This window comes from Thunnus albacares, chromosome 23 (assembly GCF_914725855.1).
Source record: "Thunnus albacares chromosome 23, fThuAlb1.1, whole genome shotgun sequence".
NCBI classification, from domain to species: domain Eukaryota; kingdom Metazoa; phylum Chordata; class Actinopteri; order Scombriformes; family Scombridae; genus Thunnus; species Thunnus albacares.
The window spans coordinates 7423147-7438105 of record NC_058128.1 but is presented as its reverse complement, the minus strand read 5'-3'; the positions used below and the strand labels follow the sequence as shown (position 1 = coordinate 7438105).

General features: G+C 41.5%; 1 protein-coding gene across 10 annotated transcripts in view; it reads left to right on the top strand.

Moving 5' to 3' along the window:
• Nucleotides 1-14959, top strand: part of syt1a (synaptotagmin Ia) — a 203436-nt gene that overhangs the window by 18511 nt on the left and 169966 nt on the right. The window lies entirely within an intron of this gene.

Genomic DNA, 14959 nt, shown 5'->3' with positions numbered 1-14959 from the left:
AGGAGAGGAGGGGAGGGGAGGGGAATGGAGACGGAAGACGAGCAGCTGCTTTCATCCCATGGAAGCTAATCCCTCCATTTGTTCACCTCTCTCCATCAGATAAAATGGGCTGGCTGTGGCTCTGGTGCCCTGTCTCTTTTTTTTTGTTTGTTTGTTTCCACTCTCCATCCTTCAATTGTGATGGGTTTATCTTGGGCAGGGAGAAAAGAGGCAAGCTATTGATTCGGAAATGAGCTGTAATGCCATCTGAAAAGGGAACAAGACATCCCTCTCTGTCTGTGACTTTTTCCTCCTGCATGCTTTTTGTTCCTGACTGTACCTTTTTTTTTTGGTGATAATGTATTATACAAACTCCCCAATCATAATGAATCCCTGCACATAGTTTTCAATCTTTTAAGCTCAGGAGTCCATACAGTGAGCAGATATGTTTGAAAGCCCACTCGAGTTCTATATGTTACCCAATATCTCTGCTATTGTTGTGATTGGTAGAGCAGGCTTATCACTTCCCGCAGGTTTGCTGATAGAGCGCCGATTGGCTACCGCACAGCGCGCATGGAATGGATGGCTCCTGGCTCTCTGCAAACATGTCAAGCATATCCGTGGTGATTGTCGCGTGGCTTCGCTGACAAATAAGGCATTGTTAAAAGACAGGCGGCCTATCACCTCTCGGCTGCTCCCGGATTACCTAATATCTCAGGAGGCAGGATCATCCAATGCAACAGGATAGGAAGAAAAAGGGAGGGGAGGAGGGAGGGAGGGAGGGTGGGTTGCTCAGGTGTAGCGGTTTAGCCTAGCGCTCGGAATACATCAGCCAGGAAGCTCCCGTGTGTCAAAACTGTTACCAGGTGACAGAGAGAGTGTGAAGCAAAGCGGCACTCAATGCTTCCCCCCCCCCCACCCAATGACCCTTCAGCTCATTTCCCAAGACAGAGCTTATGTTTACATACTCTCTGGGAGCTTCTGCAGATGCTCCATTTCATAAGCACTAACTGAATCAGACAGGCTGAGGCTGTGTCTGGACTGATGGATGCACTGTTAACTATTGGCTGCTAATGGCTTTTTGAAACACCTTAAGGGGATTTTTCATGTTCTCGGGGTCCTGAACGAGTGTAAGCGTCACCCGGGACTTTTTGTGAAGCGGTGTAATTTGAGTTCGGGTGACAATGAAGCTCAACGCGGTATTTTCTTATCTTATTTACACCAAACCAGACAGCGCGAGGGCAGATGTTGACTCCCAAGTGGCCACTCAGCAAGTCGCCGGAGGTGTCGTCATGTTTTATCAGGCTTGTTAAAGAGCTATTAACGAGAACTACAGGCCCAAAGTCCCGAGCCTGATGTCCAAGCGTCGCTAACCTTTCGTCTGGGCCAAGTTATCTTGAATGAACTTTTCAAAAAGCCAAAGGCCGTCAAGATAAAAGGGCATCTGCCAGGACTACTTTGCGTTTAGCCGAAGCCTCTTATTTACAGTATGATCAGTTTATTATAAGATGGAGGAAAATGAGGAGAAAGAAAGCAGAGGCAGAATCACAGAAAGAGCAACGTAAAGAAAACGAGGCTGGTGTTTATTTCCGCTCCGGATAGCAATACAAAAAGAAGGATATTAATAGCATCTCTCTTATGATATGACCTTGTGTGGCCATTTGGTAGTGGGTGCCTGTCCAAACACATATCCGTGACACTGACTATCATGGTGATGGATGCCTCAGGACGAGTTGTCCTACTCTTCTTGTTCTCCGTGTCCAAGTGCCTCACCATCATCATCATCATCATCATCCTTATCCTTTTATCATCATCATTCTATCATCACCATCATTGGTAGTATAGAAAAGTGCAATGAATAATAGTGTGGCGATGGATTACAGGATTATCATTCTTAAGAAGGTCAGTTGCAGTATTAAATAATGAGGTCTTTTTGGACGTGATTATTGATTGATTATTAATTGCATTCCAGTCCAGTTACCATCATGATACACTGACTGAACACAAAAGATAAGAATACAAGCCCTAACTTACTGTATCAGTTTAACGTATGCAATCCAGCTGACCTTGAAGTGAGAACGAGAGGAAAAAACAAAACAGTCAATCATAAGAGATCAAGTCATTAAAAATTTAAACTGCATGTATTCAGTTGGGAAAGAGGGAAGAAGATATTTGTCACAAAAAAAAAATAAGATTGACACAAGAGGTTCATATTAGGTTCATCTGCATCATTCCTCAAATGTTTCACACCTTTTATCATTAAATACGAATTCAAGCTGATAGACCTGCACAGTGTTTCGATTTCTCCAAATAAACATGGCCGCACGCAGTTTTCTATTAACTGTGTTTGTTGTCTTCATGGAAATGAAATATCGAACTCCGCCCGTCAGCGAGATGGTGTGACACCGCTGAGAGAGATGATCTTTTACAAGGTTGTTTTGCAAATTAACCAGCCTTCAGTGCATGTACTGTACAGTAAACATAGACTTATTATTTAATTAGCCTTAAATCTCACCTCAAGCATGCTTGTAAATCGTCTTTTCCATTCACGGACAAAGCTTCGAATGAAAGTTAAGTCAAGTTCATTTAAATCAGTTTTGTTTCTCCATATAAATTACTTTTAATTTCACGCTCAGAATGATCAATGTAAGTCAATTACACAAACTAAATTAAAGAAAGCAAAACTGATTTATCTGAATTGATTTTCAAGACAAGCATATCATTTTTATCCTGGACTTTTTCTATCACACTGCTCAGTTCTGGCTAAAATCAGTTTTCACCTCAGTTTGACATTTCATCAGCGCTTTGAATTCATCACTTCACAAATTTGTCTTTTTCGCAGAGAACACCCTAAAATCTGTCATGTGTTCAGTAAAAATGCACTAATTGGAGAGAGAGCTCCCCGTAGTTGTCATAGCTGGGCTAACTGGTATCAGCGTCATCTTAAAGGCCTAACGCTGATAGGCTAATTAGCTCGGTCTAAGTCCTGATTTGGAGCTCGGTGTTTGACAGGGTGTATAGAACTCAGGACTGCTTGATCTCCGTAGACCCACCGAGATAAGACTCAGATTACATGATCAATCCACACATGTGCTCACAAACACACACCTTCAACTGGCACACACCTTCAACAGAGACACATACATATCCTTATAAAATAACGACATTAAAGTAGGTTTTATCATTCTGCGCTTCATAAGGGCGAAACTTTAATAGTATGAGAAGGTGAAAAATCATAATTTGAGACATTTTTATAGAAATAAGCATCTGTTTGCTTAGAAAGTGTCATTAATATGAGTGCTGACAGCAACCAAGGCTAAACTTGCAAAGAAAAGGAGGGCTGTGACCATGAACTTCAATAGAAAGTCCAGGAAAAAACACTTTTTGATAACTGGGAAGCGCTGTGCAGAAACATCAAGGTAAAAATCATTTGGCACCAAAGACAGCTACTGAATTTAAAAACACACATGACCCCCTTCGATTGTCAGCTAATTCCATCAGGCAGCTTATTTGACTGTGTACATCACATGGTGTAAAGCTGCTGAATTTAACAGAGCATGAGGAAGACCTCTCCTCACAATAGAACAAGCTCAAAGGGTGTTCTCATTTGTGAGGAAGAACCGAATCATTGTTCAGTTTGCGACAAAAGCCCATTCTTCCAGCTGTATGTCACTGCATTTAAATTCATATTTATCAGCCGCGACACGGTCAAAACAATGGGCGTTAGAGTTGCAGCGAGTTGGAAAGGATCAACCAATCAAAGGAGCAGCTTGAACAATGTCTAATGAAGCCTATAAAAAAACAAGGCTACGTTGGGTACCTCTGTCAACAACAGTCTGCATAATTAAATGCACTAAGTGAATGACTTTAAGTGAATTCATGTTACAATGACTTCATTCAGGTTTGTCTTCCCAAGGAAAATCGTTTTTTTACAGGATATACATACATTTTGAGAATCCATCTCTTTATGTATATCCACCACCACCTTATAACCTGCCTAGCCTGCTGTTATAAATGTACAGTAGTCCGTACAAAGTGTATTTCAGGAGGTTTTATTTCATGGCTTTGTCATGACTGTCTGTCAGAGAGATTTTAATTTACAGAAGATATCTTGGCTGTACACATATATCGATGGTGGCGGAGGGGAGGTGTTTCATTGTGATAGGTGAGAACGAGAAAATGATTTTACGGCAAAACTTACTTCCAGTCTGAGAGCTGTAATTTTAAAATCCCCTTTAGGAGGAAATTGCTTTTGCCCTCCTACAATTTTTTAATATCCTGATTCATACTTAGCGCTGGTAAAACGCATCATCTACCCGTAGCATTTCTCCAACCGCTGCCCGAAGGTGCTTTATGGGGAAGTTATTAGAGATTAATACCATCTGGGTGTGTGGGACTGCTGAGGGACGCGAGCCTTGCCCCGTGTGCTCCATGTCTGTCCTCCTGAGCCCCCCAGCCTCCCCTCTACACAGTTGGCGAAACATCCCCTTTGCCCAACGAAAGAGCGGATTAATTATTACTGAAGAAGGGCATGTGGTATAAAAAAGAGGCCCTGGAGGATATTTTCAATGTTTCATGAATGTAATAAGGTGCCTTAAAAGAAAAAAGAAGGCCATTCTTCTCTTCCTGTGCTAACCTGAAACGCTCATGCACGTCCATCCAGCCCTAAAGACACATGGGATCCCATGATGCACCTGCATGACATGTTAGTATCAAGGCAGTGACTTTGTAGTTTTGAATATGGAGGAGGAAGTGCCACCTTATCTCCAGGGTAATGTCACTAATAACCTAATCAAGTGCTGTGTTTTGTGTAATTGTCTTTTTGGCTCATATTGTTCAGGTTTTTGTCTGAAATTATTAGATCAGAGTTGCTCCACTATGGTTTCCCTGTAGATTTAGCCACTCTGTATTGACAGTGTCAACATGGAGATGAGCCTAGAATCCAAATTACTAGTATCCATTCTTCAGTCTATCCTCCATTCTTGAGTTTATAGGAGGAAAACATCTGTCATGTTGGGTGAAATTAAATTGAATGCCCTGAAAATCTGGACCGAGTATCACAAAGGCAAATGCATCACTTTAAACAAAATAACACATTCCCAACTCAAGTACTGCACAGTCTTATGTAAGGCAGAAAAGGCTAATTGTGTTTTTACAGCTCGTACAAGCTCTTAATTCCCCAGAGCCTCCGTCGGGTGTCCTGAGAATATGTTAACATGACGAGGGGAAACAGAGCAAACTATGTCCAAGTAAGTTGCCTGTTGGCTCCGCTTCAGTTCAGTCGCTGCTTCTGGGCGCCCTTGGAGGATGCATGAGTCATAAAGCAACACAACACCCAGCAGTGTGTGCAAGATACACTGGCATGATAGGATAAAAAAAAAAAAAAAAAAAAGCAATTAAAGTCAGTGTCGTCCCCCCCCCCCCCACACCGCCCTGTCCATGACACAAATGACCTTGGTGGATTTTAAAAAGTGTCACAGTTATTTCAACATGTGTTGGAAAGCATTAATAGTCGTCACAGATATACAACTTATTACCCCTATTTCCCTGTCAACTGAGTCCGTGTTTGACTAGAGACAGCAGCATGCCCAAGTGAGTCACATTGCTGTATTGTTTTACTACCAATCAAGGTCACTGCATGCTTATTAAATTCACTGTGGATGGATTAAACAGAATAAATGCACAGGCACATAATCACCGTTACAGCCTTAATATTTTCAAGTGACTCTACTGTGAAGATGATTTCATTCTTCTCTCTAATACAACAAGGCAAGAGGGGTCATTAGCTGTTGAACCAGTGTGTCTCTGTTTCCCTGTTAGACAGGAACCCCCCTCCTACGGTGTGGCTCAGCCCTGCTGTGGGAAAGAGATTGCGAGGGAACGCCGAGCGATAAGGGAAAGGCATTCCTCCCTTTCAGCTCACCGTTTCTCATCTCCGGCCCCGACGATTCTCCATTACTTTTTAGTTGAACGGCATGTGTGCCCTACGTTGCCGACCACTGAGATTTGCCTCTGATGCAAACATCCTTGTTTGTCGCCATGGCAACCAAGTCTCCTGCCTGCTGTAGGTTGTCATGCCAGCCGCCTCCCCCATGCTCTTCCTCACCCATTAGCGCTGTACTGTAGATGACTGTACATCGTTCTACATGATCCCGTATCCTTATCTCCATAAGCCGCTCTCATTACGTTGCCTGTCCCTACTCCTTCTCGAGGTGGTCCCCTTTTTTTTAGCAGCTGCATAGCACTACACCCTCAGCTACAGGAATATTTTCACTTGAGAGAACTGCCAACCAGCGCAGCCAGAGTCAATTGCTGGAATAATGGCACAACCAGCGAAAGCCCACAGCTCAAAAGATGGAGAGATATAACAGCAAGTGGCCTCAATTTCCACTCCTCTCGTTCACTCTCCCATCCTTTCATCCTTGGAAAAAAAAACCCCAGAATATTCTGACACATTTGGGGCTCCCTTGAAGGATGATGCAAATGTGGAGGCATATAGGTCCATGCTGTTCAGAGTTCATTCTCAGAGCCAAGCTTCTTGGGGGGGCAGACAGCGGCCTTTCTTCCAAAACATGTCCACCCAGTCAGACGAAAAAACACTCATTACCACAGCGCCACGGGGCCAACCCGGCCCACTTGGGGATAATAACTAGGCATCTGCTTAAATTTGATATAATGCTGGCGTACTGGGTAGTCTGGGGTCTGCGATAGTGGCAGAAATTATTGTGCTCTCTTAAGCTGTTTGACTCCTGCACTTTGCTGCTTAAGCTGAAGCATTTGAAACAACCCTGCTCCGTTATTCACACCAGAGGGTTTAATAGTGTCTTTACAATGAAACCTCAGGGTAAACTTCACTGTATTCTGAGAGGATGATTACCCTTATTTACTTCTCTGTAGAGAACCAAGAACTAAGACTATCATGATAATGAGTGACTTTTCCCTCTCTGTTTGATAGGATGGGCTTGAGGCTTGAGGAGCCATTTTGCTGCTGGTGAAATTTCAGAGATTACATTTGCTGTTCCTTATCTCCTAAATTAACTCATTACCTTGACATCCTGCTTTCCCTCCCTGGGAACAGATTGGCCTTGAATTTATAATGAAACATGGCTGTCCCCTCACGTCCCATATGCACTGCGAGAGATTCAGTGCAAGCCTTTAACTCTGTTCTGTTCATTGCCCTGTTCTTGTCATTGATTTTGACTCCACACAGTCAGATGAATAACCTTGAGGAGGGGGGGGGCCAAAATGAGAAAGAATGGAAGATGAGAGCTTGAGCAAAAATAGAATACCTCCTATGTCTGTCCGTGACTTCTCTGAATGAAATTCTATCAAACAGGCAGTGTGATTTTTAGTTTCTTAGCGTGGCGCCAAAATCGGTAAAAAATAGTCCTGGTTCTTTACAAGAATTTTATTGATTATTGGAGTATGTGTTTGTTGTTGCTGTGTGCACCTGTAAAGTGGAAGGAGTATGTGAAGGTAATTCAGTGCGATTTGCCAAAAAAAATGTTGTCTCTTGGACATACTTGCTGCAATAGGGGCCTGGAAGTCAAGCTGTCACACAACATAGTGATCCTTTATCTGCTGTAGCATTTCAAAATAGCTTTAGAAATATAGCACAATGTACAAAACGCTTTCCATGAAGTAGACCACGGTTACTCTTTAAATTGGGTTCAATCAGACCAACTAGGCAAAACATTTCAGTCCTGTCAATCACATCCTTTCCTTGAAGCTTACACTAATTGCATATGCAAATTGCCTAAGATTATGAGTTTGTAACCGCTGTAGGGTTTGGTGATTGCGAGTTGCGATAATGATAGATTTCCTCACATTCATTTTTTAAACGTTGTTAATGAAGAGGCAAGCCACTTACAAATGTGGATTATGCATGCATTGTGCATTGCAAAACAAACTCTTGTAGGCTGCTGCCATTAACAGAAAGTATTCCAATTAAAAGTCGAATCAGTGGAGGTATTTTTCTCATGCACAAGTACCAGACTGAATATTATTCAACCTTCATACTGCCAAACCACAAAAACATCAAGATCTGTGGATTATCCAAGTAACTGGCACATTGTTTCTGGAAAAACATGTTAATGATGGGTTTTTCAAATGTTATTTTTTTGATGCTTTGAGCAGCACAAACAAATACAGTGGGGAAATGTATTTGTGTGGGACTTGGGGGATCTGACCCTTTTAAAGTCTCTATGGATCTCTGTTGCTCCTGCCACTCTTTGATATCTTAGGATTTTTTTCACTTTGGTGACCAGTGTACTTTTTTTTTTGGAGGACAAGGAGACGGATGCAGAAACCAAAGATGCTAGTGGGAAACCTTTTGGTTATTTATACTTAATGCCAGTGGGGTTGTGAGAAGATTAAAGAATTACCGAAACCACGGAAAACCAAAAACAGGGGTACAACAACAGCAGAGTTTGCAGGGGAGTGGCGACAAAGGCAGCTGAAGGAAAAAATGAGCCATGTGATCAGTGCTGAAGGTGCAGAGATCCTCTAACAAGCTCAGCAAGCTGACTTACTTTGAAAAGAGCTGACAACAACATGTTAGCACTGAGATGGCGACAAAGAGCTATGAACAAGAAAAGCAAAACATTCTGCAGGAGGCAACACAATGTCATTGGATATTTTATACTAATACCAACAATCATACCCCATTTACACTTGTATTAAAATATGATCTGTATCTGACTATGGTGTAACTCATGTTAATGCAAGGTGTAAAAGCATGCAGAAAGCATTGGGATCTGAATGCGATCGGATAACCCAAACCACATAGAGGTGTTCAGGTTCGCATTGTGATCCAATCTCAGCCAGGTGTAAATGTAGTCTGTACAGCGTGACCAACAACAAGTTGGAAGGTCACCTAAACGATGATTCCTGCTATCTTAAGTAAGCTTCACAAAAGCCACAACTAGTATCAGTAGTTAAGAAGTCTTCCCTTGCAAAAAGTGATTTAGAAATTAAATTATTTGGATGTTGTTCATGACATCCAGCCAGCAAGACTATTCGCACTGCAGTCCAGCATCAATGAAGCACTATTTTTCCACATTTGTGTCCATTTTTGTTGTACAAACATGCCGTGAAGTGTCCCTGCAGGAAGGTTACAGTGGCCTCTACTGTGTACTTATAGCCATTGATGTACTCGAAAATATGGTTATTTTATGACCTCTGTGGATCTTGCTTCTTTGAGGACGTTGTCCTTCTTTATTTTGTTCCGCTGTGTAACATAATGAGCCATTTTCTGGCAACAGCACAACACCCCTTGGCTCTTCAGAAAAGGTGCTGAACCTATTCAAAGGCAGCAGGAAGGGCAACTTCAATGTCAGAGCATCACACCAGCACACACATACATCCTCGCCGTGCTCAGCCCTGCAGCACCCCTGGACCTGCTCACAGATTATGAGAAGCTTCAATCAATAACTCCGGAGCCCATCCTTCCACTCTGGCTGACCAACCCCACTAAGAGCCCCCGTGGGGCCTGTGCACCAGACAAGTACAGACAGATATCCCTGGTACTGGCTTCAGACCTGTTACTTCCATGTGTAGTTTTATGAAGTCATAAACACAACCGCATGGCAAGATGTGAGCAAACTGAACCTGCCTTTTTTTCTTCCTATGATCAACCTGGGGACTTATTGCTATGCAGATTTGAGAGGAGTGGGTGCAGTTAGGCATCACAGCCACTAGATACTGCTGCAACCTGAAATCTGGCAGCTCCTTTGGCAAATCAGATATGATGTTTGGTGGCCACTGAGAGCCAAGGCAGTGTTGCGTAACAGACTCTTGCAACAACACCTTCATTTGTTCATATGTAAATACCCAAGAATCAGGCAGTCATAGCTCAGAGATTCAGAGATTAAAGAAAAAACAAATTCATAAGTACTTCAGCACTACGGATTTTTCTTTTTATTTTGTTTTTAATGAAAGGGGAATAAAGAGCTGGCATGCACATTATCAGCACTAACTGAATACCTCACTATTTAGTTTTTGAATAATATGTGAGCCACCGAGCGGCATAAACTGCATCACCGTTGACACATTCATTTCTGCTAAAAGACAAGACCTGTTAACATCTCTTAATTGGCCTCAGTTCCACATTGGTGCACATGGAATTCAATTTTGCTAGCACAAATTGCGTTACAATTTCAAAAAGCAAAATTGAGATACTGTACTCTGATCAGCAATCCACTCCTGACTAGTCAACTGGTAAAAAAAAATTAATTAGAAATGTTAAGAATCTTATTTGGAGAAGCTTCAAATTCCAGAAACATGTCTCAGGCTGTTGAGTTACTGTTTGGTTTAATTGCCTGCAATACATTTTGTCCTGTCAGTAGCTCAGTGTTGCTGTTTGAGCTGTTTGCTTTGTTCCAAGGAAAATATATCCTCTGCGGACAGAGAACACCCTCTTTTCTGGCATCCTTATTGCAAATCACCAGTTGCTGATTGACCCTGTATCTCTGAGGTGTGTCAGTAAATGATGTTGTCCCTCTGTGTTGTCTCTGTGTACAGTAAACACAGTTACTGACTCATGACTCCATCTCAAGCTTTGGGGTCACTACATTCTAACTGGCTCTCTGTTTACCCTCTGTCTTCCTTCTTTCTCCTGCACTCCGCTCTGTTATCTCTCCCCTTCTTGTTCTGTCCATCAGTCTTTCTCTGCATACAAATATAATTAGCTTCAGTGGGAAAACAGACATAGTTTCTCTCATTCTTTGAATTTGCAGGATTGCTCCAAACCATCATTCCCTGGAGCACAATATAATTTTCTTAATACCTCTGTTAAAATTGTTCCACAGAGACAAAATTATAGTATCTTGTGTTGACCTGTGTTAACATAACTGACAGATTTATTGAATGTGACCCAGATTCTTTAACAGACTCAGGATCATCAGGAGTTCTGCACAATTACCGAAGAGTCAGTGAATTATGTTAATACTTCTATCTGATTCTTGTGTTTCATGGGTGGCAAATCCTTAAGCCCACTTTATCTTGTAGTGCTTTTTAAAACAGGATTTGTTGTTGTTCAGAGGCTTAAAGGGGCAGCGGCTCCAGTAATCTGATACAGCCAGTGAACTAGTCTTTTAAATGTTAAATCGATATACGCTTGGTCTTGGTGGTGTGCCAGGATGGTGATCCAAATGACTCCTTCCCTGTTGATAAAAATAACCTGATACTCCTTTTGACGGGTGTCGCTGTGATTTTTTTTCCAACTTCAACCTTGTTGGAACTGCGCTTCTTTCTCACTTCCTCTTAGGTTGACCTCCACAGGCCTGGAGACGCCGACTGTCAGTCAGAGGCAGTGTGTTTGTGTAGCAAGTATGTGGTTTGTTGGGATGATGTGGGATGATGTTACCAGATATAAACAGCCTTGCAGACACTGTGTCCAAACTTTTGGCTGGTACTGTACGTGCAGACTGGTGACAAATTAAAGGAGGAAAAAAAAAAAGAATAAATGAGTGGAGAAACATAATGAATGCAAATGCTTCTATACAAGGCACAAGGGGTCACTTAATGGTTTAATGAGTATGAAAATGATGTGAATCATAAGCTGTGGGCTGACATGTTGGACAGCTCCCTCCACCACCACCAAAACACTAAATGAGGAATATCTTTTGGAAGAATGGTGTTTGTCTCTCCTGTACAGTTAGAGAGACTTAGAGAATCTATCTGTGCCAATATGCACTAAAGCTGTTCTGGCGGCTCGTGAGGGCCTGTCATCTTATTAAGACATTTTTACTTTTGATTTCCCACCTGTAGATGCCTCCATGCGACGTAAAAACAATCTGTGAAATTTGCAGTGTTTTTTTTAATATTAAAAAACATGAATAATGCAAAGAGTTGTTTCAAAAATGGATTTTAAAAATACCATTTACATTGGAATTGAAGCACTGTACTTAGGCAATTATTTTTTTACTTAGTTAGAGGGACTGGTGCCATTACCAGCAGCTCATTTGTTTTTCTAGACTACAGTGTTTACTCTACTACTTAACAGTAGAGCTGATACTCGAGTAGTTGAGTATTGGATTAGCTGATAGATAGAAGATAGAAGAATAATTAGCAAGTTATCTTTCAAGAAAAAAAGTCAAAAAATTCCCTGGTTCTAGCTAAATTGGAAGGATTTTCTGATTTTTTTCTTTTTGTTTTTTACTTATAATAAACTGAATATCTTTGGGTTTTGACCCATTGATCAGACAACAGAAGCATTTTGATGACATCACTGTGGGCTCTAGGAAATTCTGATGGGCCCTTTTCACAATTTTGTGAAATTTTATTTTATAGAGAAAAGATAATTGGCAGATGAATCAATAATGAACTTAATTGTTAGTTTCAGCCCTACACTATAGTGACCAGCATTCTCTTGCAGCAGGAAATACAACAGTTTTACCTGCGAGAGGACATAAAATATAAGTTGAAAAATCTTTGTATATGTCCTTGGAAAAAAAAAAAAAGTTGTGCTGTTTATCAAATAAGAAACAGACCTTCTGTCATGCTCACCAAGTGCAAGTCACTCTGCAGCAGAGCAGAAGCTAAATGCCTGAATAACCACAAAGGTAGGAGCAGAGTCAAATTCAGCACCACAGCCTGCGGGACAGCTCCCTTCCTCACCCGGGGCAGCAGTCAGCAGTCAAGGCCGAGCCTCATCGCAGCAGCAGACTTCTCTGAAACTTTCTCATTAACTTGTGTAATGAGTTGAGTGTATAGATGCAGCGAGTCCCAGACCCCTCTGTCCCCAGGGTGGCTCCTTCTGTCCCACCATCAGTCAGGGAGTCAGTGTGTCAGATGTTTTATTCAACACAGCTGCGTGTATTTTTGGCACCTGGCTGCTTCATCAGAAAGGGAGGAGGAGGAGAGTGAGTGTGTTGTGGGTCTCCAGAATGGGGTCATGATTGCTTCATGTTTCCAAACCTGCCGGACCACTCGCAGGCTAACATCAAACAACCAGAACACCTGTTTCCAGACAGCGTTCCTCGTTCAGCCTCTGCTCAGATGAAAGGAGCATAAAGTTTTAGACCAGGTTGAAATTGCACCAAGATCAAAGGCACAGTGTTGTTTAAATGGTGGAACAGAATGGTTTTCAATTGATGAATGGTTTGAGGTCTGTGTGTGGTACTAGGTTTATTTCCAAGTAATACGTCTTGGCTTGTGGTTCTGGGGACATCCAAAGCACATCATAAGCAGATGTGAGAGCGTGATCTGTGTCACGAATGACACAAGATGTCTACAGTGTGTAGAAAACACTTGATGACAGGATATTACGTACACTGACTTAAATTTCCTCTAGATGGATGATGTCTCAGCTTTTAGTGACCATTTTTTCAGTGTTAGTGTCAATTTTTTTTTTATTGAGCTAATAAATTGTACTCATCTCAGTTCAGATATTGAGTTCTTTGTCTGAGAAACCCGTTTTGGTCTTTTGTCATGAGCAGATCCTAAGAATGGGTATCAGGGCTGATTTGGGGCATATTTAAATCAGTGTCGGCTAAAATAAACCCAATCAAATCTTGATCCTTTACTGTGTTTTTTCCACCTCAGCCTGCTTATGTTGCAACACTGCTCTCCTTTATGACAGTGTTAGCATTTCACTGCATATATGAGTCAAAATTATACTGTTTATAATGTCAGAAACCTTTTTAGGCTCTAATCACTGATGCATCTCTGTTTCTTGCATCATAAATACATATTAGACTACCACAAGATCAAAAAGATGCAAAGGTCCCATGTATTTCAACTTCTATAACTGTCTGTGTAGTAATATCTTTGGGAAACAGAATGCTGTCCATTGAATATACTGTAATACTTCCCTTAAATACAGTTCAATAATCTTTTAGCTCAGGGATGACTTAAGTGCAACACACACTGAAGGTGTCATATCATTTGACAAGAATCAATTGACGCCTGAAGCACACACCGGATGCACCACACAGACGTAATCAAGTGGTATGTGCTGATCCTGGAGTTACTATGATAAAACTGATGCTTTTCTGGAGAGCGGGGGAAATGAGACGGTAATAAGTGAATATCTTCTCAACTCAGAAGTTAACACACATGAAGACCCTGCGGTTTTGCAGGTTTATGGTAGAGAACAATGGATGCAAGTGTTTTGATATGTGTCATACGCCTCTGGTGTGTGTGTTCTTTATAAAAACTGTCCATGCATATTCTACTGCATATGGTATTTCTAGATATAACGTGCTCAAATGTTTTTTAACTGGCGAAGCAGGCCAGTCTCAAAGCCCCATGGCCCAGTGTTGAATTCTAAGGCCACAGAAATGTCAAAATTTCCATGTTGTCACACACACAGAAAGACAGACACTGGCTGAATTTGAGGGCCATGTGTTTGAAGTGTGTCCCTCCAGAGAAATATGGCCGTCGCACTAAGTTTCATTGTGTTTTTCACTGTGAAGATATCAGCAGAGTGACGTGAAGTCACCAAGGATAATATACTGGATTACCACACCCCAGGTGGATATCTCCAGCCTTACTAAAAACACAAAATGAAAGGATTGCTAAATTTGACAACAAACAAAACAAACACTTGAATACTTGAATGTGTGTGTGTGTGTGCGCATAAAAGTATATGTTCATCCTGCATATAGATATGATTAGCATTCATATGCCTCCCCATGCAAAACCATATCTAAACCATTACTAAGGTACTGCTCATAGAGGGTATTAAGAGGCCGGTTCATGTAGATGAATATGACTCGCTGTAACCACAAAGGATGAATTACACCTTTCAATAAAACGACACCCTGCTGTTTGAAAATTAATTAAATTTCTAAAACAGAATGCAATGAAGAGACCGAATAGAGCTGCTCAAAGAAATGCTCTTTGTTCCCTTAAATTTAATTGTGGTTGAGTGATTCTACAACAGGCCCACAGATTAAACTCATAAAATCCCCCCAAAAAAACACAAGATCAAGAGCTTTTGTCGAAACAATGATGAGTTCTTTTGAGAGTGTTAGAG